Source organism: Globicephala melas, chromosome 11 (genome assembly GCF_963455315.2).
Source record: "Globicephala melas chromosome 11, mGloMel1.2, whole genome shotgun sequence".
In the NCBI taxonomy this organism is placed as follows: Eukaryota; Metazoa; Chordata; class Mammalia; order Artiodactyla; family Delphinidae; genus Globicephala; species Globicephala melas.
Genome location: NC_083324.2, coordinates 33,244,600 through 33,271,730, shown reverse-complemented (window position 1 = coordinate 33,271,730; position 27,131 = coordinate 33,244,600). Strand labels below are relative to the sequence as shown.

The 27,131-nt window shown below is 40.4% G+C and overlaps 1 protein-coding gene and 1 pseudogene across 12 annotated transcripts in view; one reads left to right on the top strand and one right to left on the bottom strand.

Moving 5' to 3' along the window:
- Window positions 1–27,131, bottom strand: part of ERC2 (ELKS/RAB6-interacting/CAST family member 2) — a 962,565-nt gene that overhangs the window by 297,023 nt on the left and 638,411 nt on the right. The window lies entirely within an intron of this gene.
- Window positions 2,893–3,401, top strand: LOC115858999 (large ribosomal subunit protein uL22m pseudogene; annotated as a pseudogene).

The window sequence follows — 27,131 nt, the reverse complement described above, 5'->3', positions numbered from 1 at the left end:
TGCCTAAGAGGCAAGAGACCATTGTTTCGGAGTGCGTAAGGGGAGGGGATTCAGAGCACCGCCTAAAGGAGCTCCAGAGATGGGCGCGAGCCGCGGCTATCAGCGTGGACACCAGAGATGGGCATGAAACGCCAAGGCTGCTGCTGCAGCCATCAAGAAACCTGTGTGCAAGCACAGGTCACTATCCACACCACCCCACCCAGAAGCCTGTGCAGCCCGCCACTGCCAGGGTCCCATGATCCAGGGACAACTTCCCCGCGAGAACAGACGGTGTGCCTCAGGCTATTGTAACATCACGCTGGCCTCTGCCGCCGCAGGCTCACCCCGCATTCCGTACCCCTCCCTCACCCCGGCCTGAGTGAGCCAGAGCCCCCTAATCAGCTGCTACTTCAACCCCGTCCTGTTTGAGCGAAGAACAGACTCTCTCCGGCGACGTACACGCAGAGGCAGGGCCAAATCCAAAGCTGAACCCCGGGAGCTGTGCGTACAAAGAAGAGAAAGGGAAATCTCTCCCAGCACCCTCAGGAGCAGAGGATTAAATCTCCACAACCAACTTGATGTACGCTGCATCTCTGGAATACCTGAATAGACAACAAATCATCCCAAAATTGAGGCGGTGGATATTGGGAGCAACTGTAGACTGGGGTCTAGCTTTCTGCATCTAGTTTGTTTCTGGTTTTATGTTTATCTCAGTTTAGTATTTAGAGTTTATTATCATCAGGAGATTTGTTTATTGATTTGGTGGTTCTTTTCCACTTTTGTTCCTTTTTATATATAGATATATATATATTTTTTTCCTTTTTCTCTTTTTGTGAGTGTGTATGTGTATGCTTCTTTGTGGGTTTTGTCTGTATAGCTTTGTTTTTACCACTTGTCTCAGGGTTCTGTCTGTCGGTTTTTTTTTTTCTTCTTAGTATAGTTTTTAGCACTTGCTATCATTGGTGGATTTGTTTTTTGGTTTGGTTGCTCTCTTCTTTCTTTTTCTAATTACTTTCATTTTTTTATTTTAAATAATTTTTTATTTTAATAACTTTATTTTATGTTTCTTTCTTTCTTTTTCATCCCTTTTTTTCTGAGCTGTGTGCCTGACAGGGACTTGGTGCTCTGATTGGTGTCAGGCCTGTGTCTCTGACGTGCGAGTGCCAAGTTCAGGACACTGGTCCATCAGAGATCTCCTGGCTCCATGTAATATCAAATGGCGAAAGCTCTCTCAGAGATCTCCATCTCAATGCTAAGATCCAGTTCCACTCAACAACCAGCAAACTACAGTGCTGGACATCCTATGCCAAACAACTAGCAAGACAGGAACACAACCCCACCCATTAGCAGAGAGGCTGCCTAAAATCATAATAAGGTCACAGACACCCCAAAACACACCACTGGACGCAGTCCTACCCACCAGAAAGACAAGAGCCAGCCTCATCCATCAGAACACAGGCACCAGTCCCCTCCACCAGGAAGCCTACACAACCCACTGAACCAACCTTACCCACTGGGGGCAGACACCAAAAACAACGGAAACTACAATGAGATATCACTTCACACTGGTCAGAATGGCCAACATCAAAAAATCTAGAAACAGTAAATGCTGGAGAGGTTGTGGAGAAAAGGGAACACTCTTGCACTGTTGGTAGGAATGCAAATTGATACAGCCACTATGGAGAACAGTATGGAGGTTCCTTAAAAAACTAAAAATAGAATTACCATACGGCCCAGTAATCCCACTACTGGGCATATACCCTGAGAAAACCATAACTGAAAAAGAGTCATGTACCAAAATGTTCATTGCAGCTCTATTTACAACAGCCAAGACATGGAAGCAAACTAAGTGTCCATCAACAGATGAAAGGATAAAGAAGTTGTGGCACATATATACAATGGAATATTACTCAGCCATAAAAAGAAATGAAATTGAGTTGTGTGTAGTGAGGTGGATGGACCCAGGGTCTGTCATACAGAGTGAAGTAAGTCAGAAACAGAAAAACAAATACTGTATGTTAACACGTATATATGGAATCTAAGAAAAAAAAAAAAGGTCATGAAGAACCTAGGGGTAAGACGGGAATAAAGACGCAGACCTACTAGAGAATGGACTTGAGGATGTGGGGAGGGGGAAGGGTAAGCTGTGACAAAGTGAGAGAGTGGCATGGACATATAACACTACCAAACGTAAAACAGATAGCTAGTGGGAAGCAGCTGCATAGCACAGGGAGATCAGCTTTGTGCTTTGTGACCACCTAGAGTGGTGAGATAGGGAGGGTGGGAGGGAGGGAGACACAAGAGGGAAGAGATATGAGAACATATGTATATGTATAACTGATTCACTTTGTTATAAAGCAGAAACTAACACACCATTGTAAAACAGTTATACTCCAATAAAGATGTTAAAAAAAATATTTAGGGAATTCTCTGGTGGTACAGTGGTTAGGGCTTCATGCTTCCACTTCAGGGGGCACAGGTTAGATATGTGATCAGGGGACTAAGATCCTGCGAGCTGTGCGGCGTGGCCAAAAAACTAAATAAATTAAAAAAATAAAAATATCTAATTTCTTTATTAAAAAAAAATTAAGAAAATGGTAATAGGAACATACATATCGATAACTACCTTAAATGTAAATGGATTAAATACTGCAACCAAAAGACAAAGACTGGCTGAATGGATACAAAAACAAGACCTGTATATATGCTCTCTACAAGAGACACACTTCAGACCTAGGGATGCATACAGACTGAAAGTGAGGGGATGGAAAAACATATTCCATGCAATGGAAATGAAAAGAAATCTGGAGTAGCAATTCTCACATCAGACAAAATAGACTTTAAAATAAAGACTATTACAAGAGACAAAGAAAGACACTACACTCGGAGGCTTCCGAAGAGAGAGGGAGAAGGATGGCAGCAGTAATAATGGATCATCTGGGTGCATTATGGATGTAGAATCTGAGGGGGAAGCTGGCCTTGGGGAAGTCTACCATTCTCGAAGACAAAGTACAGCAAAGACAAGATGTGGTATTTGGCAAAACTGATACGAGGAATGTCCGCTGACCAGGCTCTGGCTCAGCTGGAATTCAGTGACAAAAAAGGGGCCCAGATAATTAAAGAGGTTCTCTTAGAAGTACAAGATATGTCAGTGAGAGACCACACACAGTGTGGAATTCAGATCCAATTTATATATAGCTGAGTCCACCTCAGGGCGAGGCCAGTACCTGAAATGCATCCAGCACCACAGCAGAGGTTGCTTTGGAATTATGGAGAAGGTTTTTTGCCATTATTTTGTGAAGTTGGTGGAAGGCCCTCCACCTCCACCTGAGGCACCAAAGACAGCAGTCGCCCATGCCAAAGAGTATATCCAGGAGCTTCGCAACTGGACCATCATTCACACTCTATGATGGGGGTATTAAGACTCCACAGTGTATATATTTTACCATTTATTTCCTAAAACCAACAAAAATTAAAGACAAACGCTTTTTATGATTTGTCATTGAATTACTGAAATATGAAGTACAACTGCTAGTTTTACATGAATATTTATAAAGCTCTGCCCATCTCTCTTGAGCCTCTGGGTATATTTTTTGTATTGGCAACTAGGAAGGAGAAGTCAGCTTTAAACGTAGTGACACACTATATAATTCAGAAGGCTTTTTTGAGTGCTGTTTGAAGGCAATTTAGCTTTCTAGCTTGTGCCCTGCAGGTGGTAGTTTTGATACTGGACTTGAGTAGAAAGTTATAGGATAAAAAAGCTTGTCCTTATTATTTCACTTGATTTCTCTCCTGGAACTGGGGGAGGGGGCGGTAGAGGAGAGCATCCCTGCACATTGTTTCAGTGTAGTATTTTAGGGCATTCTGTAGTTCAGTTTTTCCTTTCACTGTTGGCATAGGCCAGTGGACGACAGATTATATTTTCCTTTACTGTTTTAGTAGTAAACTTGAAACTACAGGAGTTTATTAGATATATTAATCTAAAACTCCAAAAACCATTTAACTTAGAATGTTTTATTTTGCTTAAATAATGACTATTTTTATGTCTCTTACCAATAATGTTTACTATTGCTTGGCTGTCTAGTTTAGGATTGATTCATTTTTCAGAGTGAATTCAATTACGGAGAGAGGAACTGAACCAGTCTCAGCCTTGCACTCTAAAATAATTGATATGTTTAGGACATTCCACCTGAAAGCGGAAAAATACACTTTCTTCTCAAGTGCACATGGAACGTTCTCCAGAATAGACCACATGTTGGGTCACAAATCAAGCCTTGGAAAATTTAAGAAAACTGAAATCATACCAAGCATCTTTTCCGACCACAACACCATGAGATTAGAAATGAATTACAAGACAAAAACAGTAAAAACCACAAATACATGGAGGCTAAACAGTGTGCTGCTAAATAACCAAGTGATCACTGAAGAAACCAAAGAGGAAATCAAAAAAATACCTAGAGACAAATGACAACAAAAACACAACAATCCAAAACCTATGGGATGCAGCAAAAGCAGTTCTAAGAGGGAAGTTCATAGCAATTCAAGCTCACCACAAGAAACAAGAAAAATCTCAAATAAACCATGTAACCTTACACCTAAAGCAACTAGAAAAAGAAGAACAAAGAAAACCCAAAGTTAGTAGAAGGAAAGAAATCACAAAGATCAGAGCAGAAATAAATGAAATAGAAACAAAGAAAGCAATACCAAAGATCAATAAAACTAAAAGCTGGTTCATTGAGAAGATAAACAAAATTGACAAACCTTTAGCCAGGTTCATCAAGAAAAAAAAGGGAGAGGATGCAAATCAATAGAATTAGAAATGAAAAAGAAGAAGTTACAACAGACACTGCAGAAATACAAAGCATCCTAAGAGACTACTACGACTCTATGCCAATAAAATGAACAACCTGGAAGAAATGGACATATTTTTGGAAAACTACAACCTTCCGAGATTGAACCAGGAAGAATTAGAAAATATAAACAGACCAATCACAGGTAATGAAATTGAAACTGCAATTAAAAATCTTCCAACAAACAAAAGTCCAGGACCAGATGGCTTCACAGGCGAACTCTATCAAACATTTAGAGAAGGGTTAACACCTATCCTTCTCAAACTCTTCCAAAAAATTACAGAGGGAAGAACACTCCCAAACTTGTTCTACAAGGCCACCATCACCCTGATACCCAAACCAGACAAAGATATCACAAAAAAGAAAATTACAGACCAATATCACTGATGAACATAGACGCAAAAATCCTCAACAAAATACTAGCAAACAGAACCCAACAACACATTAAAAGGATCATACACCATGATCAAGTGGGATTTATCCCAGAGATTCTTCAGTAAATGCAAAACAATCAGTGTGATACACCATATGAACAAATTAAAGAATAAAAACCATATGATCGTCTCAATAGATACAGAAGAAGCTTTTGACACAATTCAACACCCATTTATGATAAAAGTCTCCAGAAAGTGTGCATAGAGGGAACCTACCTCAACATAATAAAAACTATATACAACAAACGCACAGCAAATATCATTCTCAATGGTGAAAAACTGAAAGCATTTCCTCTAAGATCAGGAACAAGACAAGGATGTCCACTCTTGCCACTATTATTCAACATGGTATTAGTAGTCCTAGCCACAGCAATCAGAGAAGAAAAAGAAATAAAAGGAATGCATACTGGAAAAGAAGAAGTAAAACTGTCACCGTTTCCCAGTGACATGATACTATACATAGAAAATCCTAAAGATGCCACCAGAAAACTACAAGAACTAATCAATGGCTTTGGTAAGCTTGCAGGATACAAAATTAATGCACAGGACTTCCCTGGTGGTGCAGTGGTTAAAAATCCGCCTGATGATGCAGGCGACATGGGTTTGAGCCCTGGTCCAGGAAGATCCCACAGGCCATGGAGCAACTAAGCCCATGCGCCACAACTACAAAGCCTGTGCTCCAGATTCCATGAGCCACAACTACTGAGCCTGTGTGGTACAACTACAGAAGCCCGTGCGCCTGGACCCTGTGCTCTGCTACAAGAGAAGCCACTGGAATGAGAAGCCCGCACACTATAACGGAGAGTAGCCCCCGCTCACTGCAACTAGAGAAAGCCCATGCACAGCAATGAAGACCCAACACACCTGAAAATAAATCAAATAATGATAATAAATAAATAAATAAAAATAAGGCAGTAGGTGGCACTCACTTCCCTCTTGTTAGCAGAAAATTGTTAGAGTGTTCAGCACTACCTGGTTTTGGTTGATACACGTGTTTTCACTGACAAGAGGCACTCCGTCCATGGCCCTAGTCCAGTGTTTCTCAAAAGTTTATATGTAGAGGAAGAACTTGGGGTGCTTGCTTATTAATGCAGACTTCTGGGTTTTACCCCAGAGATCTGATTCACTAGAAATCTGTTTTAAATAAGCACTTCCTGGTGATCCTATTGTAGGGGACTGCACTTTGAGAATATCCCTCTAGTCGAATGAAGAATGTATCTTTAGCACCATGTTTTAAGATGGCATTAATTATAGATGCTATTTACTGGGACCAAATTATTTGACGTGCTCCCTGCCATATTTTACAAATAACTATCTCAGGGTCACACAGTTTGTAAATATTGGAGCTATGATTTAAACTCTAAGTTTAAGTACCTGGTTCTGCATACTTAATGAATGTACAGGTATGTTTCTGGGCCTCCGCAATTAACCTAATGTGTGGGTAAAAAGGCAAAGGGCTCAGTGGAATAAGGCACTGAGGTTTAGGGCAGATTCATTCTGGGTCCTAAGCTATTCTAGCATGGAATCATGGAAATAACACTGGAGTGGTCGAAGGCGAACTTCATTCTAGTCCTGGCATACTCATTAACCAGAAGAACACTCTCGGCAGGTCTCCTCCCTCCCTGGCCTCCATTTCATTCATCTAGAAGATAAGAGGCTCAGTGTTCTCTGTAGACCAACTACTTCAGAATCACTTGAAGAACTTGTTAAAAGATCCAAATCCCTGGGCTCTACTCTGAGACTTAGTGAGTCAGGATCTGGTGTGGGAGACCAGGGGGTTTGCACTTGTAATGAATGCCCCAGTGATGTGTGGCTAGAGAATCACTGCATCAGAGGGTCTCTACGTTCTCTTTCAGTGCAGGAAGTACACTGATCATAAGTTTAGCTCAATAAATGACCAAGTGGTGAACGTGCCCAGGTAAACAGGTGAAGAAATAGAATGTGACTTCAACCCTGAGTCTCCTTCATGCCCCCTGCCAGTCACTACCCACCTGTCTTCCCCAAAGGTAACCATCACCCCAACTGCTATCATATGATAGGTATTTTTTTAAAGGTTAGCTTTTGTTTTCTTTAACTCAGCGTAATTTATTGGGCAACCATTATATGCCTGGTGCTGAGGATACAGGTAGTAAAAGAGGAATCGGCCCTTGCTTGTGGAGCTCAAACTCTGCTGGGAAAGGCAGAGTAATTCAGTAAATCACTAATTACAAGTCTTCACTGTGCTGAGTGTTACGAAGCAGAGGGACATGGGCCTATGGCAGCAGACACCAGGGTGCGCTGGAAAATAGTCATTGGATTTCTGGGAAACTTTATTTTCTTAAAGACACAGTGAGGGGAAAGGGTAAAATGGCAAATGTCATACGGATCAGTAAAGAGTTATGTTGTCAGAATGCTGACTTGGGTTTTGTTTTCAACTGTATAAACATTAGGACCACTTCATCCTTCCAGAAGTAAGATGTGGGGTGTGTGATGTGGATGGGGAATATACTGTCTTTGGAGCTGACTCAGAGTTACCAAACTTTATGAGGCTCCAGCTAACCCTGAGGGGAAAGACATGCAAAGTGAGTATACTGCAAACATTGCAAAATAAAATGAATGTGTTTTTCTCTGTGGGGGAAAAAAAAAAAAAAAGAAGGACACTACATAATGATCAAGGGATCATTCGAAGAAGAAGACATAACAATTATAAATATTTATGAACCCAACATAGGAGTACCTCAATATATAAGGCAAATGCTAACAGCCATAAAATATATAAGGCAAATGCTAACAGCCAAAAAGTAATACAACCATAGTAGGGGACGTTCACAACCCACTTTCAAAAATGGACATATCACCCAAAATGAAAATAAATAAGGAAACACAAGCTTTAAATGATACATTAAACAAGATGGACTTAACTGATACTTATAGGACATTCCATCCAAAAACAACAGAATACACTTTCTTCTCAAGTGCTCATGGAACATTCTCCAGGATAGATCATATCTTGGGTCACAAATCAAGCCTTGGTAAATTTAAGAAAACTGAAATCATATCAAGTATATTTTCCAACCATAACGTTATGAAACTAGATATCAATTACAGGAAAAAATATGTAAAAAATACAAACACATGGAGGCTAAACAATACACTACTAAATAACCAAGAGATCACTGAAGAAATCAAATAGGAAATCAAAAAATACCTAGAAAGAAATGAAAATGAAAACACGATGACCCAAAATCTATGGGATGCAGAAAAAGCAGTTCTAAGAGGGAAGTTTATAGCAATACAATCTTACCTTAAGAAAAAGGAAACATCTCAAATAAACAACCTAAACTTACACCTAAAGCAATTAGAGAAAGCAAAACAACAAAAAAAAACAAAGTTAGCAGAAGGAAAGAAATCATAAAGATCAGATCAGAAAGAAATGAAAAAGAAATGAAGGAAACAATAGCAAAGATCAATAAAACTAAAAGCTGGTTCTTGGAGAAGATAAACAAAACTGATAAACCATTAGTCAGACTCATCAAGAAAAAAAGGGAGAAGACTCAAATCATTAGAATTAGAAATGAAAAAGGAGAAGTAACAATTGACACTGCAGAAATACAAAGGATCATGAGCGATTACTACAAGCAACTCTATGCCAATAAAATGCACAATCTGGAAGAAATGGACAAATTCTTAGAAAAGCACAATCTTCCAAGACTGAACCAGGAAGAAATAGAAAACATAAACAGACCAATCACAAGCATTGAAATTGAGACTGTGATTAAAACTCTTCCAACAAACAAAAGTCCAGGACCAGGTGGCTTCACAGGGGAATTCTAATAAACATTTAGAGAAGAGCTAACACCTATCCTTCTCAAACTCTTCCAAAATATAGCAGAAGGAGGAACACTCCGAAAATCATTCTATGAGGCCACTATCACCCTGATAACCAAACCAGACAAAGATGTCCCAAAGAAAACTACATGCCAATATCACTGATGAACATAGATGCAAAAATCGTCAAAAAAATACTAGCATACAGAATCCAACAGCACATTAAAAGGATCAAACACCATGATCAAGTGGGGTTTATCCCAGGGATGCAAGGATTCTTCAGTATATGCTAAACAATCAGTGTAATACACCATATTAACACACTGAAGGAGAAAAACCATATGATCATCTCAATAGATGCAGAAAAAGCTTTCGACAAAATTCAACATCCATTTATGATAAAAACTCTCCAGAAAGTAGGCACAAAGTGAACTTCCCTCAACATAATAAAGGCCATATATGACAAACCCACAGCTAACATCATTCTCAATGGTGAAAAACTGGAACTATTTCCTCTAAGATCAAGAACAAGACAAGGTTGTCCACTCTCACCACTCTTATTCAACATAGTTTTGGAAGTTTTAGCCACAGCAATCAGAGAAGAAAAAGAAATAAAAGGAATCCAAATCAGAAAAGAAGAAGTAAAGCTGTCACTGTTTGCAGATGACATGATACTATACATAGAGAATCCTAAAGATGCTACCAGAAAACTACTAGAGCTAATCAATGAATTTGGTAAAGTAGCAGGACACAAAATTAATGCACAGAAATCTCTGGCATTCCTATACACTAATGATGAAAAATCTGAAAGAGAAATTAAGGAAACACTCCCATTTACCACTGCAACAAAAAGAATAAAATACCTAGGAATAAACCTGCCTAAGGAGGCAAAAGACCTGTATGCAGAAAACTATAAGACACTAATGTAAGAAATTAAAGATGATACAAACAGATAGAGAGATATACCATGTTCTTGGATTGGAAGAATCAATATTGTGAAAATGACTCTACTACCCAAAGCAATCTACAGATTCAATGCAATCCCTATCAAACTACCAATGGCATTTTCCACAGAACTAGAACAAAAAATTTCACAAGGTGTATGGAAACACAAAAGACCCCGAATACCCAAAGCAATCTTGAGAAAGAAAAACAGAGCTGGAGGAATTAGACTCCCAGACTTCAGACTATACTACACAGTAATCCAGACAGTGTGGTACTTGCACAAAAACAGAAATATAGATCAATGGGAAAGGATAGGAAGCCCAGAGATAAACCCATGCACCTATGGTCACCTTATTTTTGATAAAGGAGGCAAGAATATACAATGGAGAAAAGACAGCCTCTTCAGTACGTGGTGCTGGGAAAACTGGACAGCTACACGTAAAAGAATGAAATGAGAACACTCCCTAACACCATGCACAAAAATAAACTCAAAATGGATTAAAGACCCAAAAGTAAGAACAGACACTATAAAACTCTTAGAGCAAAGCATAGGCAGAACACTCAATGACATAAATCACAGCAAAATCCTTTTTGACCCATCTACTAGAGAAATGGAAATAAAAACAAAAATAAACAAATGGGACCTAATGAAACTTAAAAGCTTTTGCAAAGCAAAGGAAACCACAAACAAGACAAAAAGGCAACCCTCAGAATGGGAGAAAATATTTGCAAATGAATCAATGGAAAAAGGATTAATCTCCAAAATATATAAACAGCTCATGCAGGTCAATATTAAAAAAACAAACAACCCAATCCAAAAATGGGCAGAAGACCTAAATAGACATTTCTTCACAGAAGATATACAGATTGCCAAGAAACACATGAAAAGATGCTCAACATCAGTAATTATTAGAGAAATGCAAATCAAAACTACAATGAGGTATCACCTCACACCGGTCAGAATGGCCATCATCAAAAAATCTAGAAACAATAAATGCTGGAGAGGGTGTGGAGAAAAGGGAACCCTCTTGCACTGTTGGTAGGAATGTAAATTGATACAGCCACAATGGAGAACAGTATGGAGGTTCCTTAAAAAACTACAAATAGAGCTACCATATGACCCAGCAATCCCACTACTGGGCATATACCCTGAGAACCATAACTCAAAAAGAGTCATGTACCACAATGTTCATTGCAGCACTATGTACAATAGACAGGACATGGAAGCAACCTAAGTGCCCATAGACAGATGAATGGATAAAGAAGATGTGGCACATATATACAATGGAATATTACTCAGCCATAAAACGAAACGAAATTGAGTTATTTGTAGTGAGGTGGATGGACCTAGAGACTGTCATACAGACTGAAGTAAGTCAGAAAGAGAGAAACAAATACTGTATGCTAACACATATATATGGAATCTAAAAAAAGGTTCTGGTGAACCTAGGGGCGGGACAGGAATAAAGATGCAGATGTAGAGAATGGACTTGAGGATACGGGGAGGGTGAAGGGTAAGCTGGGACGAAGTGAGAGAGTGGCATGGACATATATACACTACCAAATGTAAAACAGATAACTAGTGGGAAGCAACCACATAGCACAGGGAGATCAGCTTGGTGCTTTGTGAGCACCTAGAGGGGTGGGATAGGGAGGGTGGGAGGGAGGGAGACTCAAGAGGGAAGAGATATGGGGATATATGTATATATATAGCTGATTCACTTTGTTATAAAGCAGAGACTAACACACCATTGTAAAACAATTATACTCCAATAAAGATGTTAAAAAAAATTATAAGCTAGGAAGGAAAGTTTGAGATGTAAGAAGAAATGAACAAAGAACATTATTTTAAAAAATATTTTTGTATATATTTTTATATAAAAATAAAATTTTTTGTTTATAAAAAAGGTTTGTTTATAATTGCCTGTTTTTTAAAAATAATGTCTAATCTTAATATAATATAAAAATATGATATAATTTTTTAAAACAATGTCGAATGTTAATCAGAAAAAGCATAATTAAATTACTGGAAAAGAACATGTAAGTAGGAGGTGATAAACAGAGTTAACATGTTTTATGATCTTTATGTTGCTTAGAAGAGGGAATTCACTGGCCACACAGTCAGGGATGGAGGCCATGCACAATTCAGTCACACAGTCTTCTCACCAAGGCTCATCCAACTACAACCAAGCCAAGTACCAAATCTGCCCACAACAAAGGACAATACTGAGCCCTGGGTAGACTAACAAGCTACCTAGGGAAATACTGATGACATTAGACTTCTCTGACTTTGAAGAGGTCAGCGCTTCGACTTAAACAGGATACAATCTTCCCTTTATGGATTTAACATCTCTTCTTCAGCACTTCTTCCAGGACCACAATTCTTAGACATACACAATGCCTTATCTATCACATGATAGCCTGCACAACATCACCTCCAACCATGAGACACACTTGACCATTAATGGGCCCATAACCTAGAAATGCTGATTTAGTACCAAAGCAGGGGGACGACACCCAAAAAGGCTGGGTTGCTGTCCTAAAGGAGCAGTATATGTCTTAAATCACAGGTCAATATATGATGCCATCTCCCCTATAGTAAGGATACATGGATCAGGAAACTGAGAAGAGGAGGTGGGAGTGCTCTCTCGCACTTAACCACCTAATAACTCACTAGAAGAAGGTTGCTTCCACCAAAGAACATTATCATGGTGTGATCAATTAGAAGCTTAAATTGTCCCACGGCCATTTTGAGCTTCTCATCCCACTGAACCAGTGAAAGAGTGTCACCATTTCTGTTATGCAATGCGTGAAAGGAAGGAGATATATAGAACCCAAGTATTCACGGGGATACCCTTAAATGAAAGTGTAACCCAGTAAGTCCAGGCCATCAAGGACTTAGATGTTGCAGGAAAGAAGGTACGGATCACCCTATGAAGTCATGAACCCTATCCAGCTGAAGTGCCAGCAGAAGGTAAGGGGATTGTACAAGAGGTGATGGAAGAAGGAAACCATGGTTACCAACAAGGCTTCTTGGCCAGCTATAGAGATGGGGACTATAGCAGTTATGTTTGTTTCACTAAATCATTTCTTTTCTCCCTTTTACCCTCTGCTACCTTACAAGACTGGTGGTAGCTCAAGTTTTGGATAGGAATATGACATAACTGACATTGGCTCACAATGACACAGGAGCTGAGGTGACTTCATTCTGTGTTGGGGATGCTAACTTTTCACATGAAAGAAGGTTGAGAGTAGATGCCAGGAGGTGAGTGGAATTAACTATGCCAGATATTTTCCATTTGTCCCTGTGGATCCATCTCCATTCTCTCCTTGCTTCCTTCCCCACAGACTGATGTACTCAGGTCACATCAGTGTGCTCTCTGCCCTTGGGCTTCCAGTAGAATTAAGCTAACTGGATTGCAGGGAGGAGAGTGAAGTCAGCCCATTTATTTCTCTGGTTCCCTCCCTGTGAGTTCACTTCAGACTAGCTGTGTCCCTTGACAGAAGGTTACTATCCCTCTCAAAGCAGCCCCATGTGACTCTCTTTTTCCAGGTTCTGGGAACCTCTCCTTCCCTTGTCTCTTTGGGCCTAGAAATGGTGACATTTCTGCCGCTATAGCCCGGGGCTCCTGCACAAGCCCTAATTGTTCCCCTATACCATACCTTTGGAATTAATTCCTTTGTAAATAAATGCTTCTTGAATTATCTTAATTTGAAATATCTGTTTCTATTGAGGCCCTGATTGACCTACTCACTGTGATTCCATGTTATATAACACAATGTCTGTGAACAACTCCTACGTGGAGAGATTTTTTTTAAACACCCATAAACCCAGACACCTGGATAATTTGTTATGGAAACAAAACTGATTAACCGTTTGGCAGTACCAGATGGGCTCAGAAAAGGTTGCTATAAGAACACTTTCTGGGTAACCAGGAAAAAGAAGGTCCAAGATGGATATGAAAAGTCAGGAACTCTCTACTTCTGGCCACTATAGGGCAGTTGCTATAGAAAGCCAGGAGATGTCCAAAAGTTTGCTAAAGCCCAGATTACTAAGTTAAGAGAAATGTTAGCACAACTTAGTAGTAACTTGTCTGAGGACCAACTTGCTTAGAAAAATTTGGATAGGCTGTAATTTATAATAAAATGAGCAACTGATCAGATACTCAGAGGGAACCTGAATATTTCTCAGAGATGAAGGTTCTCAAACTCTGAGTTTACACGGGTATCACCTGGCATCAGGACAGGGTATATTATGGCAGGGTTCAGAGCAAAATGAAAATGTAGGCCTGTTGCTAAGAATTCCAAGATGATGACAGCAGAACCATCAAACCAAGCACAAGGCTCTTTTAAAACCCCAGTCCTGTGTGACTGCACAAATCACATGGCTATGAAGCCATCCCTACTTGGAGAGCTTGTTACCACACAGATCACTGCACCCCACTCCCAGAGCTTCTGATTCAGTAAGCCTGGGATGAAGCCCAAGAACTTGCATTCCTAACAAATCCTGGGTGATGCTGATCCTGCTGGCCCAGGGGCCACACTCTGAGAACCACGACCCTAGAGAACATAAAAGTGGGAAAAAAACATCAGGAGGAAATGAACATACAACCAATATATTTAGAGCCCAAGCTGATCGTATGAATAGATTTTGTATTGGATATCACAGTATGTATATCAAAAATTTACAGAAAGTTAAATTTACTCATTTATAAATTTATAGATACAAATTTAATATCCCAAATAATATTAACTGCTTATACCACACTTAAATATTCCTTTTTTCAACAAACACTTATTAAATGTTTACTATGTGCCAGGGTACTATGCTTGCTCATTCATTATCTATGAATAGGTCATAAATAATTGAAGATATTATTTAGAATAGTGATCTCAAGTGTCAGGGAGAAGGAGAACAGAGTTGGGATGAGGGAGACCCCCCCCTCCCCACCAGGCAGGGAAATAGAAGAAGGAAAAACTACCATTTTTTATAAGCATATGTCTATTGTATGCTTACCAAGAAAATATAGTTTAACAAAACCATCTTAGTTTTGATCAACTGACACATGACATAGAAAATGCATCATGGCTGAGTGATTTCTAAAAGGTAGAGAATGCCTTATTTCAAATAGGCTGAGATATTAGGTTTTCACGGGTGACCTATAAAAAGTTTATTAAGAATTAAAGACTTCTATCATATGTTGAACTACCCACTGTATAAACACACACACACAAAAACCTTCAGAACTTTTCAAATACTCTACTTGGAATAACCAAGTTATTAGCTGAGAAAATCAATGAGTCCAGGGTGATTTTTTTCTGAAGGATTAACAAAAAGTCAGACACCTTTTACAAAGAAGATTAAATCACCCCATTGTTACTTACAAAGTCTCACAAAGCCACCGACAATTTATGTTCACAAACGCCTCCTGCTTCACAGCCTGTAAGAGCCCATACCAGCTTCAGTGTTCTGGTTTCTCCTCCTGGATGTACAGTGTGGCTGGCTGTTGACTATTCATCATTATGATTTCAAAGGATGAAAAGTTTGCTCATGTGGAATGTAGGTATTCTTGACCTCTGAAATCCATTGTTCTGAAGCCAGAGAAAAATATTTCTCATACTAAACAAATCTGATAAGGTCATGTCTGGCTTCAAAGAAAGATCAGCAACCGACTGCACAATAGTCTGCAATTTCTAATATATTCTTCTCTCTAGGCCTCGAGTGTTGATAATTAACTGCCTACTATTCTAAGCTGAATTTATTGCCTTTCTATTGTAATTTTGGTACAATTAAGTAATTGTTATTGTAAAAAATTTTAATCACATTGAGAAAATAAAGTGATTTTTTCCCCACAACCTTCCTATCCCCCACCTACACATAAATAAGATGAAAATATATGTACATTACAAGAGTTTACTGGGAAGAATGCTACTGAAGAATGCTAAGAAAACTTTATGCTAGACTTTCAAAACATTATAATTAATAAGGGAAACCCCAGTTTCCAATGAAAATCTTCAAATCAAAAGTATTTTCAACAGATGAATATTTACTATGAGATTCTGGTAATGTTTTTTGCAAGGGCATTGCTTTTATTTTTCAAGCAAAGATCAAAAATATTTTGTATCCGGTCCCCTGTTGATTTATATCACTTAAACTGCCAATATTTTTTAATTCACAATGAAATTGCACAGAGCTCAATTTATAAATATTTATCTATAAAGTTAACAACTGTGAACTGTAGTGGTGTGTCAAACTATAAACATAGTCATGGAATATTGGTTCATTTTGAGAACAGATGTTGGGCCAACTCCATGATGGAGCTGATTGCAGTAGACACAGTAATGATTTAGTTTCTTTCTTTCTAGGAACTTTTAAAACACACAGGTAAGTCTAGGGAAAGCAAACCTGTACTTGAGTCCCCATTCTCCATTTCTGCCACAGTTGCAGACATCACTAAATGATCCTAGAACTTCTTCAGTTCTCAGACCAGCCTTGGTACAGATCTCATCACAGCACTCTGGCAGTCACTATCAATTGACTAGAAGAAGTACAAGCTCAAATAATTTTCTCTGTGTTTAAATCTTGTATCCTATAGTGGTTCTCAAATATTTTCATGTGTAGCATATTTTCAAATATTAGAAAGCTTGGTAGCACTCTCAAAGGGATTAAAAGATTGAAAACAATTACAAGTAATTTTCAACAACAATAATAATCTAATCTGTCACTGCCTTACAATGTCTAGCAAAGCAGCCACGATTGACCAGTCATTCACTTTGTATCCAGCTTACCCTTGCAGGGTAAGCTTTGGTTTAATGGGTATTGTACCCATTAAGCATGCCATGTTCCTTTAGGCCCTGCTGGTACTCTGCTTAGGAGAACAGACTCTACTATCAAAACAATGGGGTACGACGCTGTCATTTTACCTTGAGAAAGAACACTCTGGCCAATGAATGACCACCTAATCCCAGAGACAGAGAGAATGATTAGGAAATCTGCTGGGTTTTCCAGGTGAACACAAATACCTGTTTTATTTTCCTTACCTCCTTCAATTCTCTCAGTGTCCCATAAGAAAACTGAGGCTCAGAGAGGTTAGCTCCTTGCCCCATGACTCACTGTGAAGAAGTGACAGAGACACGACTCCTACCAGGAGACAGGGCCGACTTCAAAACCAGCGTGCTTAGCCTCTCTGCCACTCTGCCCTCTGATGACTAACAGAATCCAGTCCCCTTCCGCAGTGGGAGTGGATCTTGAAAACCAACAGTAACAACTGGCAAAATGAAACAGCCACCACCACTCTTTCCACTGCTTCAGGCAGAGTAGGTTATTTTGTTTTTGCTTTTGTTTTTTTTGAGGGCAGGCAATCCACTTTGTCTTCGGACCAGGAGTCTGAAAGCATGTTTCTTCTGCTTCCTTCAAGAAGTCTCCCACTTGAAATATGATTACTTACTGGAGATAAAGGGGATGATAGAGCTTTACGAATGTTATAAGCCACAGGAAACACAGTATGAATTAGTATCGGGATTACCTACATTTAGCTCCCCCACCTTCACACAGGAGCAATACTTTTACTCTCACTTCACAAGTGAAATAATCGAGGAAAGAAGAGAGAGACTACAAAGTTTAATTAAGCATCTACATGTCAATACTCATGTGACATACATGAGCTCCTTTAATCTTCACAATAGGTACCAGGTATATATTTTTAATATCTTCTGGTTAATTTTTATTACCATGTCATCAACTATCTGCTTTATGTGTTTGTTTATTATCTGTGTCACGCTCACCCCCATTAGACTCTCTATTAGGTAAGGGATTCTGACTTTGGTCTGTTTCATCTACTGCTATATCCCTAATAGTGCACGGCACATGGTAGATGTCCAATAAATATTGGTTGAATGATTGAATGGACACCCGTGAGATTCAGTAACTTGCCTGAGGTCACACAGTTTGGAAATGAATCCTCTGTCATGTGTACCCAATCGCCACATGAACACCCCAACTCTGGGCTCAGGGTTATGTGAATGATTGAACAGTCCCACCAGGACACAGAGGGCTGGGGCCGTATTATAAGGATATCACTCGGCAGTGCATTTCACAGGAATAATGGTACCCTTTGACCACGGGTGTCCTGAAAATATTGCTTCTCCACAATAAAATAAAAAACAAGGGCTTCCCTGGTGGTGCAGTGGTTGAGAGTCCGCCTGCCAATGCAGGGGACACGGGTTCGTGCCCCGGTCCGGGAAGATCCCACATGCCGCGGAGCGGCTGGGCCCGTGAGCCATGGCCGCTGAGCCTGCGCATCCGGAGCCTGTGCTCCACAATGGGAGAGGCCACAACAGTGAGAGGCCCGCGTACCAAAAAAACAAAAACAAAAACAAAAAACAAAAGAAGAAGAAGAAAGAAGTTTATCAAAGAGACAGCAGCTATATCCTCAGATTTAGGAAACCCTAAAACAAACAGCCCTGATGGGATTACACTGCAGGTGCAGGAGACTGCCCACAATTCCTCCTTGCTACTTCCCTCCTAATCGTCAGCCTCTGTCTGGTTCACGTGGATGCAACTCGACTCAACAAACTCTGACTCAGGGCCACTCTGTGTCACCTGCAGGTGGTGACTGGGGAAGACGCATCCCAGTTCTTAAGTAACTCACAGTCTACGACAAGGAAAAAGGCAGTGAAACACCTCGGTTTAAAATGAAGCATCATGAAAATGATAAAAACAACATACAGCAGGAGTACAAAGGAAAGAAAGTCTGGCTATGTGAAGGCTGCGTCAAGGAAGATTTCAGGGAGCAGAGGAGGCAGTATGTGACTTGGGCTAAAGAAGAGGGTCACTACCGCAAGGAAAACAAAACCCCAAAGTCACCACCAAGCTGAAGCAGGGTAATTATGGATTCCTGGAGTTCAAAGCAAAATTGAGGCAGCAGAATTTAGCCCTGTTGTTCTCATCTGGCATAAATAAGGGGTGACTGCCCCAAAGGGGACATTTGACAGTGTCTAGAGACATCTGTCACAACTAGGGGGTGCTACTGACGTCTAGTGAGTAGAGGCCAGGAATGCTACTAAGCATCCTACAATGCACACTGCAGCCCCCCCGAACCCCCCAACAGGGAATTATTCAGGCCAAAATGCCAATAGTGGCAAGGCTGAGGAAACCTGGCTTAGAGCAACGAACAGGAGCTTTGAAGGCAAACAGGCCTGGGTTGGAGTCCCAGCTCTGCCCCTAAGTACCCCAAATGGCTACTTAGTAGCCAAGAGGAAAAACATATCTTCATTGAGCTTCAGTGAGGATATGTTCATTTGTTAAATGGGAAATGTCAGTAGTGCCTGCCTCACAATGGCCACTCCTCATTCAGCAGATATGACTAAAGGGTCTCCTATGTCATTGCTCCCCAACCTTTTTGGTACCAGGGACCAGTTTCATGGAAGACAATATTTCCACGGACTGGGGGTGGGGTGGGGGAGGATGGTTCAGGCGGTAATGGGAGCGATGGGGGGCAGCAGATGAAGCTTCGCTCACTCTCCCACCGCTCACCTCCTGCTATGAGGCCCGGTTCCTACCAGGCCACGAACCAGTGCCGATCTGCGAACCTGGGGGTTGGGGACACCTGTCCTATGTGCCAGGCACTATACTAGGTCCCAGGATACTAGAGTGGGTAAAATGAATGTAACCCCCATCCTCATGGAACTTATCATGGAAATCAGGCATAGAAGTGAGCAATAATAATAAAGAGGCAGAGATGCTACTGGAGAGATGTGTTAAAGGTGAAAGAAGTCCTAGGAAGGAACAAATAGCCTAGACAAGAGGGATCAAAGAAGACTTCTTGGTAAAAATAGCATTTAATTGGACATACGGAGGCTGGTGAAGGGTTACTCAAGCAAAGAGGGGCAGATTAAGTGCGATAACAAATGTGAAACCCTTATTATAGTACCTAGCACAGTGTAAGCATTCCATGATGGGAATTATTCTGAATGTCCTAAAGAGGCACACTGTGTATACGATGGATTCTATTTTTCAGTAGGGGTCATTTTAATATGGTGGAGACTGCTCAATGTTTACCAGACTGTGTTTTCTCCTTCTCAGGTACTTGGCTCCCTGGCGAGACATTCTATGAGACCTTACAGTTAGATATGGCCATGGACCAAGTTCTTGTCAGTAAGATGTGAGAAGAAGTGATATGTTGATTTCTGGGTGTGGGCTTTAGGTCAAAGGACATGATTCCTGAATAACATTTTTGTTCCTTTCTTTTTTTTTTTTATTTGCGGTATGCGGGCCTCTCACTGCTGTGGCCTCTCCCGTTGCGGAGCGCAGGCTCCAGACGCTCAGGCTCAGCGGCCATGGCTCACGGGCCCAGCCGCTCCGCGGCATGTGGGATCTTCCCGGACCGGGGCACGAACCCGTGTCCCCTACATCGGCAAGCGGACTCTCAACCACTGCGCCACCAGGGAAGCCCTTTTGTTCCTTTCTCATTGCTAAATATGGATGTAGCCCAGCCCAATTACAGCCATGCTAGGGCTGGGTAGGCAAAATTTTTCTGTAAAGGTTCAGTCAGTAAATATGTTCAGCTTTGTGGGTCATATGATCTCTGTCACAATTACTCAACTCTTCTGTTGTAGCACAGAAGTGGCTACCATATACAACAAATGACCATGGCCGAGTTCAATCAAACTTTATTTATAAAAACAAGCAGAAGGCCGAATTTGGCATGCAGGCCACAGCTTGCTGGCCCCTGTGCTAAGGGATGTTGGATTCATGACAGATGGCATTGAAGAGAACGGCCTTATCAACCTAGACCCCCTCACCTTGGAACTGTTATGAGAGAGAAAGATAAACATATATAATCTTTGAGCCCTACAGCTTAGACTTGCCTTAACTAACAAATGGGTTTCTCAGGACTCTTTGGGTTTATTTAGACTGTCCTGGGAACCCAATAAATATGCACATATATTAGGGTCTTCTGGTGAAATGACCCCTGTACATCAGGCATTTGGAAGTAAGGCTGACTTCAGGCTGGAGGGAACACATGCTTTAGCTATAAGGGGTTCAGAGTTAAATTCTCAGCACTCAGTCCCCATCCAGCTGAGGGAAGCACACTGGAGACATCACCATCATTTAAAAATGGAAGGTTTACAGAAAAACTAACAAATTATCTAATTCAGGCTGCTGAATGCCTGTTGGTGTCCTCCTGGAAAACTCTAAGTAAACAGCTGGTCTCTTTAATCATAGTGGAGAGCACACAAAGGAGGCAGTGAAATAGCAAATGAACCCCGGGTGCTTCCAATGGCAGGCCACGCTGGCTGGAAGACGGCTTCAGGAATTTTATGTAAGATGAAGGGTGAATTCTTGTAAGCCTCTGAACCAAGCTCATTGGTGGTATGCATTATTTTTGGCTTCCTCTACAGCTGTTTTTGTTGGGGAAGTTTGAAGGTGAAAGTGTCCTAGGAAGATCTCTTTCCAAAAGTGTTTGAAAAAAAATTGTCATAATCCATTTTACATTCATAATCCATTTATATCTGCAACTATATTTTAGGCAACCTGACCTTCATTAGAAATTAACCATAGCTAACTATGGGGTAGCACTGCCAAGATGTCTGAGCTGGAAGGAATTTACAAAGTATCCAGTTGAATCTGATTTTCCCATTTCACATGTGAAAAAACTGAGGCCCACAGAGGTTAACCTTTCAAGGTCACAAAACTAAGTTAGAAATAACATACCTGTATGGTTTGGGGTGGGAAAACTATGCAATTTGCTATTTGTTTGTTCGAAATTGGGAGGAAAATACAATTTCACTGTCCATTTACCCTTTTGTTTTCTATATTGAAAAGGTTCAGAGGTAAATGTGGGTACCTCAGTTTTAAATAAATTTTTATGACCAAATGACAAACTCTTATGAAACTTGGAGTTAATAAAAACTCCTGAATTTTGACTGATTTCTTATCATCATTCAGTTTTCTAGAGAAAAAATGGTTTAAGTAAGATATTTACATGTGTTCCTGTCAAATAATGACAGTTGTGTCCCTCAATGCAGCCTCTTTTTTTTTTTTTTTTTTCCTACTGAATTCTCTGGCTTTTGGAAATAAGATGCGGGAAGGAGGTACTAACTGCTAGTTATGTCTGAATTGAGATGCTAAAGCATCTTCACGAGGAAAATTCACCTTTTTATTTGTAATTTCCCTGTATCTTCACATAGGTTCTTCTCTATTTTCCAAAGGATCTTATGCCTTACACCCTAAATGTAGAGAAAGAAATATTCCAACACAGCTCTCTGTACCAAGGCCCTGGGCCAGGCTGCCACTCTTCATGGAGCTGTGAGTCTTGGAAGCAGTTATTCCGTCTTCCTCAGAATGGCACCGACACACAAGGAGTCAGGAGGACTCCTTGGGAAAGCCCCCAAATTCAATAAGCCGTCACTTCTTTGAAAAGACAGAACTAGGGCATGAAAATGTTTGGAACATGGGTGCCATGCTGTTGATTTTCACTTAAACCGTATACTTTACAGTACTTAGAGCAAATATATATAAAAGTTAAATTTGACAGCCTGGTATTTTAAAAGATATAGTTATCTGTGAGTTCTGGGATCGCAATCCAATATCTGGGAGCTGACCCCATGACCGTTTGTCTCTCCACACAGCAAAAGTATAAAAGTCCTACATGTTGGTTGGCATCCATGCCTCAAATCACGGAGGTTTTGTGGTAAGGCAGTAGCTGTAACAACAGATGGCCACATTTTCGATCCCCCAAACTGCAGAGGAAATGCACATACAAACATTTTCTACACATGTTCAGATACACCAAATATGGTACAATCAAGGACATCTCAGGTAGAAGAGAACAGTTCTGCTAGTTCTTGAGCGTAGTGCCAAAGGGACTAGGAAGGTTTCCACAGAAAGACCAAAGAAGCATTTCACATTGAATAACCCACAATGACAAGAATTTATGGAGAGAAATCATTCTCCTCACAGTCACAGGCATGTCTGCAAATCATCAGGCAACTACTGTACTTTTAAAAACCTATCTTGATGGTCTTCTGTTCATATATGTATTCATATTCTGACATTTTTGTCATGTCCAAACATTTTGGTTATTTTTCTTTCTTTTTTTTTTTTGGTTACACACAATTGATATGCTAGACGAAAACTCAGAAGATATAGAAAAGGAAAAATAAAAACAATAATCTATGATCTCATCAACTAAAAATAAACAATTTTCAGACAGTGGTAAATACCACTCCAAATATTTCTGCCCTTGTCTCATGCACTCTGTTTTTGTCTTCCCAGTATCTTCTATATACACAACACACAGACATACACATCCTAAAATGAATGCATATTATATATATTAACCTGACTTTTTTCACTCAGTGATATGTGTAAAATACTTTTTAATGAAAATAAATGCCTATCTGTATTATCCCTTTTAACACTTATATTGTATCCACTGAGTATGTATAAACATATGTATGTGTACAAACACACCATTATTTACTTAATCAGCTCCCACTGTTGGACAAATGGAATGTCTCCTTTCCCTCTCTCACTATCATAAATGATTCCTTAATAGATGTGGACATCCATGTACCTAGATATCTGTCCAGCTGTTTCCATAGGCTAAATTCCTAAGAGAATTGTCGTACCAAAGAATATAAATATTTTAAGGCTTCAGAAGCTTACAATTCCTGCATTAGGATGGGTATTGTTCAATAAAACTGTTCAGTAAAACTCTGTGATATGGAAATGTTCTATAGCTGTACTATCTGATATAGTAGCCACTAACCACACGTGGATTAGCCTTGTGCTCTGCACTGACCATTTTCCCTAAGAAATGAGAAATTAAAACTTATGGAACACAGAAATGTTCAGCATGTGTAAATAGTTACATTAAGAGAAAATAAAAACTTGCTACAACACCTTCAAAGAGCTGGCCTTACTATAAACGCTAAATTTTTATCATTCCTTCAAAATTATTTCTCCTATTAAATGCGAGCTCCTCCATCAAAGCCACATTTGCTCGTTTAGTCAACCGTTCTCCTAGCCTTGGGCAACACACGCTTTTCCATTTCTTCTCATCTAACCCTCTTGGCTACTGTGAATGCTACAAAACCCACTTCAAAGCATGTGAGAGGCGGGAACAGGATCTACAAGGTCAAGAAGAAAAGATTCCAGGGATGGGATAAGATATGAAATTCGTAGAGGAAGATGAAAGCATTTACGGACATCTTTGAAAATGCAGCAGCATGAGAAAACTGCAGATGAAAAAGAATGAAAAACAAAAATAAAAGTATATCTTTGGCATCCCAATCAAATGTCCTTTCTAAGAACCTGATTATTCAAGTGTCCTAAAATTCAGGAAGATGTAAGTTAGAAAAATGCCCATTGGTTGTTAGACATGCATAATCAAATCTTCAAGATCACTTCATGTTCATTTTTCCTTTTCATTTTCTTGACAAGCCTGCAAGGCACACAAAGTTAATAATAGTATGTTCATCTTGCAGGTAAGAAAACCATGACAGTTCAAGCAAAATTGTTGGAGATCTACGATCAAAGATTTCCTGCTGTCAACTCTGAAGAGATTTTTTTTACTATACTATGCTGCATTTTTCTTTATTTTTGCATTCTGAAGCATGAATCAGATCCTGTACCCTTCCTTTTCAGTTTAAACCTACAGTGGCCAGGGTTATGTAAAGAAGCCCTTTGAAATCCATAGGTGGGACATGAAATAACTAAGAGAAAAATTGGCTGATGTGGTCAATCTCTCTATAAAGTAGTTACATAGCGTATGACAAGTTGTAAGATATATGTAGGCTGGTAAATGTGGGCTACTTATTCACAAGCCTACATGAAAGCTGGATGAATGTATGGTTTTACTCACCTTTCTCCAGGTCCCACATGAGAGCATTTTTCCTGGCCCTCTCCTTTCCTTCAAACACACAAACATACAGTATATGCTGAAACTCAGTGGACGCCATGCAATGACAGTAAGTCATTTAAAATAGGCATGATGTTTGCCAAGAAGTCTGCTCTGCCCTTTGCCCATTTGGTTAAATCCTTCTCACCCTTTAGGTCTATGTTTGGAGGTGCTACTCTATCCAGAAGCCTCCCTTAACTCCTCAGCACTCCTGACCCTTTCCATAGAAGCTGCCCATCCCATATCATTGGGAAGATATCTCTTCTAATCCCCTGTTTAGTCTTCCTTTGCCACTAGATTACTAGCTCCTATCAGGCAGATTCTTCAAATACTGAAACTGGGTCCAACACAGAGTGGTCACCAGTAATGTTTGTTAAACAACTATTTGTTGAAGTAATGTTTGAAGTAATACATGAACAAACAAATGATCTAACAAGTGGTTCCAGCCCAATCAGGGTTTGAATATGGTGGAGATGTCCACTTAGATATTTACTTAGACAACTGCTGTATTAGTGGGGTGTGGTAAGCAGAATTTTGGCTCCCATAACCTTTGTTCCCTTGTGTTATACCATGAATATGTCACATTACGTGGCAAAAGGACTTTGCAGATGTAATTAAGGTTACTGATGAGCTGACCATAAAATAGGCAGATTATACTGGATTATCACAGTGGATCCAATTTTGGCAGCTGGGCTCTTAAAAGCAAAAAAGGAAGTCAGAAGAGGAAGTCAGAGAGATGTGGCAGAGGGGGAAATCAGAGAGATTCAAAACATCAGAACTCGACCTGCCATTGCTGGCGTGAAGGTGGAGGGGGCCATGAGAAAAGCATAAGAAGGAAGTTAATTCTGCTAAAACCCAATGAGCTTGGAGGAGGAGCCTGAGCCCTAGATAAGAACAGCAGCCTCAACTGATACCTGGATTTCAACCTGGTGAGACCCTGAGCAGGAGAGTACAGCTATGCTGTACCAGAATTCTAACCAATAGAAACTGTGAGATAATAAAGGTGTGATGTTTTTATGATGCTACATTTGCCGTGATTTGTTATGGGAACAATAGAAAACTGATACAGGGGCTTTCTCCAGAAGTAACAGACCCTGAGGCAGAGTTCGACTCAAAGTTTTTAACAGGGGAGGTGATCACCAAAAACTGGTAAGGGAGTGAGGAAGCGAGCCCACAAAGGGGAGAAAGCCAATACAAAATGCATTACTGAGTAGGTCATCACAGTGGGGAGTTAGGGCTCATACCACTGGGAACCTCTGGGAAACCTACAGAAACAGCCTTGGTTTTCCTCTCTGAGGGTAGGAAGCCAGGGCACTGTTCCTCTGCTCTCACCTGCTCCCAGGGGCATTAACTCTCCAGCACGTCTGGCCTTTCTCTATTTCCTTCTTCCTTGCAGTCTCTCCTCTGGGAGAAAAAAGCAATCTGATACATGGATTCCTCGGAAAGTATTAAAGACTAAAATATGACCCCTTGGGTTGCTATGCACCTAAAAGATGACTTACACTAAGAGAATGGGCACTATTTACCCTTCTCAACAGTAAACCTCAAATGGAGGAATTTTAGGATTGCACCAATGGGAGAGGCTTTTCTAGTCTCCCTACTACATCTCCCTACAACCTCGTCTCTCTCCCTATTCCCCACTATGCTGGCAAGGCTTGCCTACCCTGAGCATTTACCAGCGACATGCTTTGTGAATACGCACGTGAGCCCTATCAAAACCATGTTCTGAGTGGCCTTTCCCCACACCGTTGTGCACATCTTTAACCACTTTGGGTTCTCAAATGAAAGCCACATTATTAATACAAAGCATTATTCTTTTTTTTTAATTTTTAAAAATTGTTGGCTGCGTTGGGTCTTCGTTGCTGTGCGTGGGCTTTCTCTAGTCGCGGCAAGTGGGGTCTACTCTTCATTGTGGTACGCGGGCTTCTCATCATGGTGGCTTCTCTTGTTGCAGAGCATGGGCTCTAGGCGCACGGGCTTCAGTAGTTATGCCTCGCGGGCTTCAGTAGTTATGGCTTGTGGGCTCAGTAGTTGTGGCCGCGGCCTCTAGAGCACAGGCCCAGTAGTTGTGGCACATGGGCTTAGTTGCTCCATAGCATGTGGGATCTTCCCGGACAGGGCTCGAACCCATGTCCCCCGCATTGGCAGGCAGATTCTTAACCACTACGCCACCAGGGAAGTCCTACAAAGCATTATTTTTATGCGCTAGT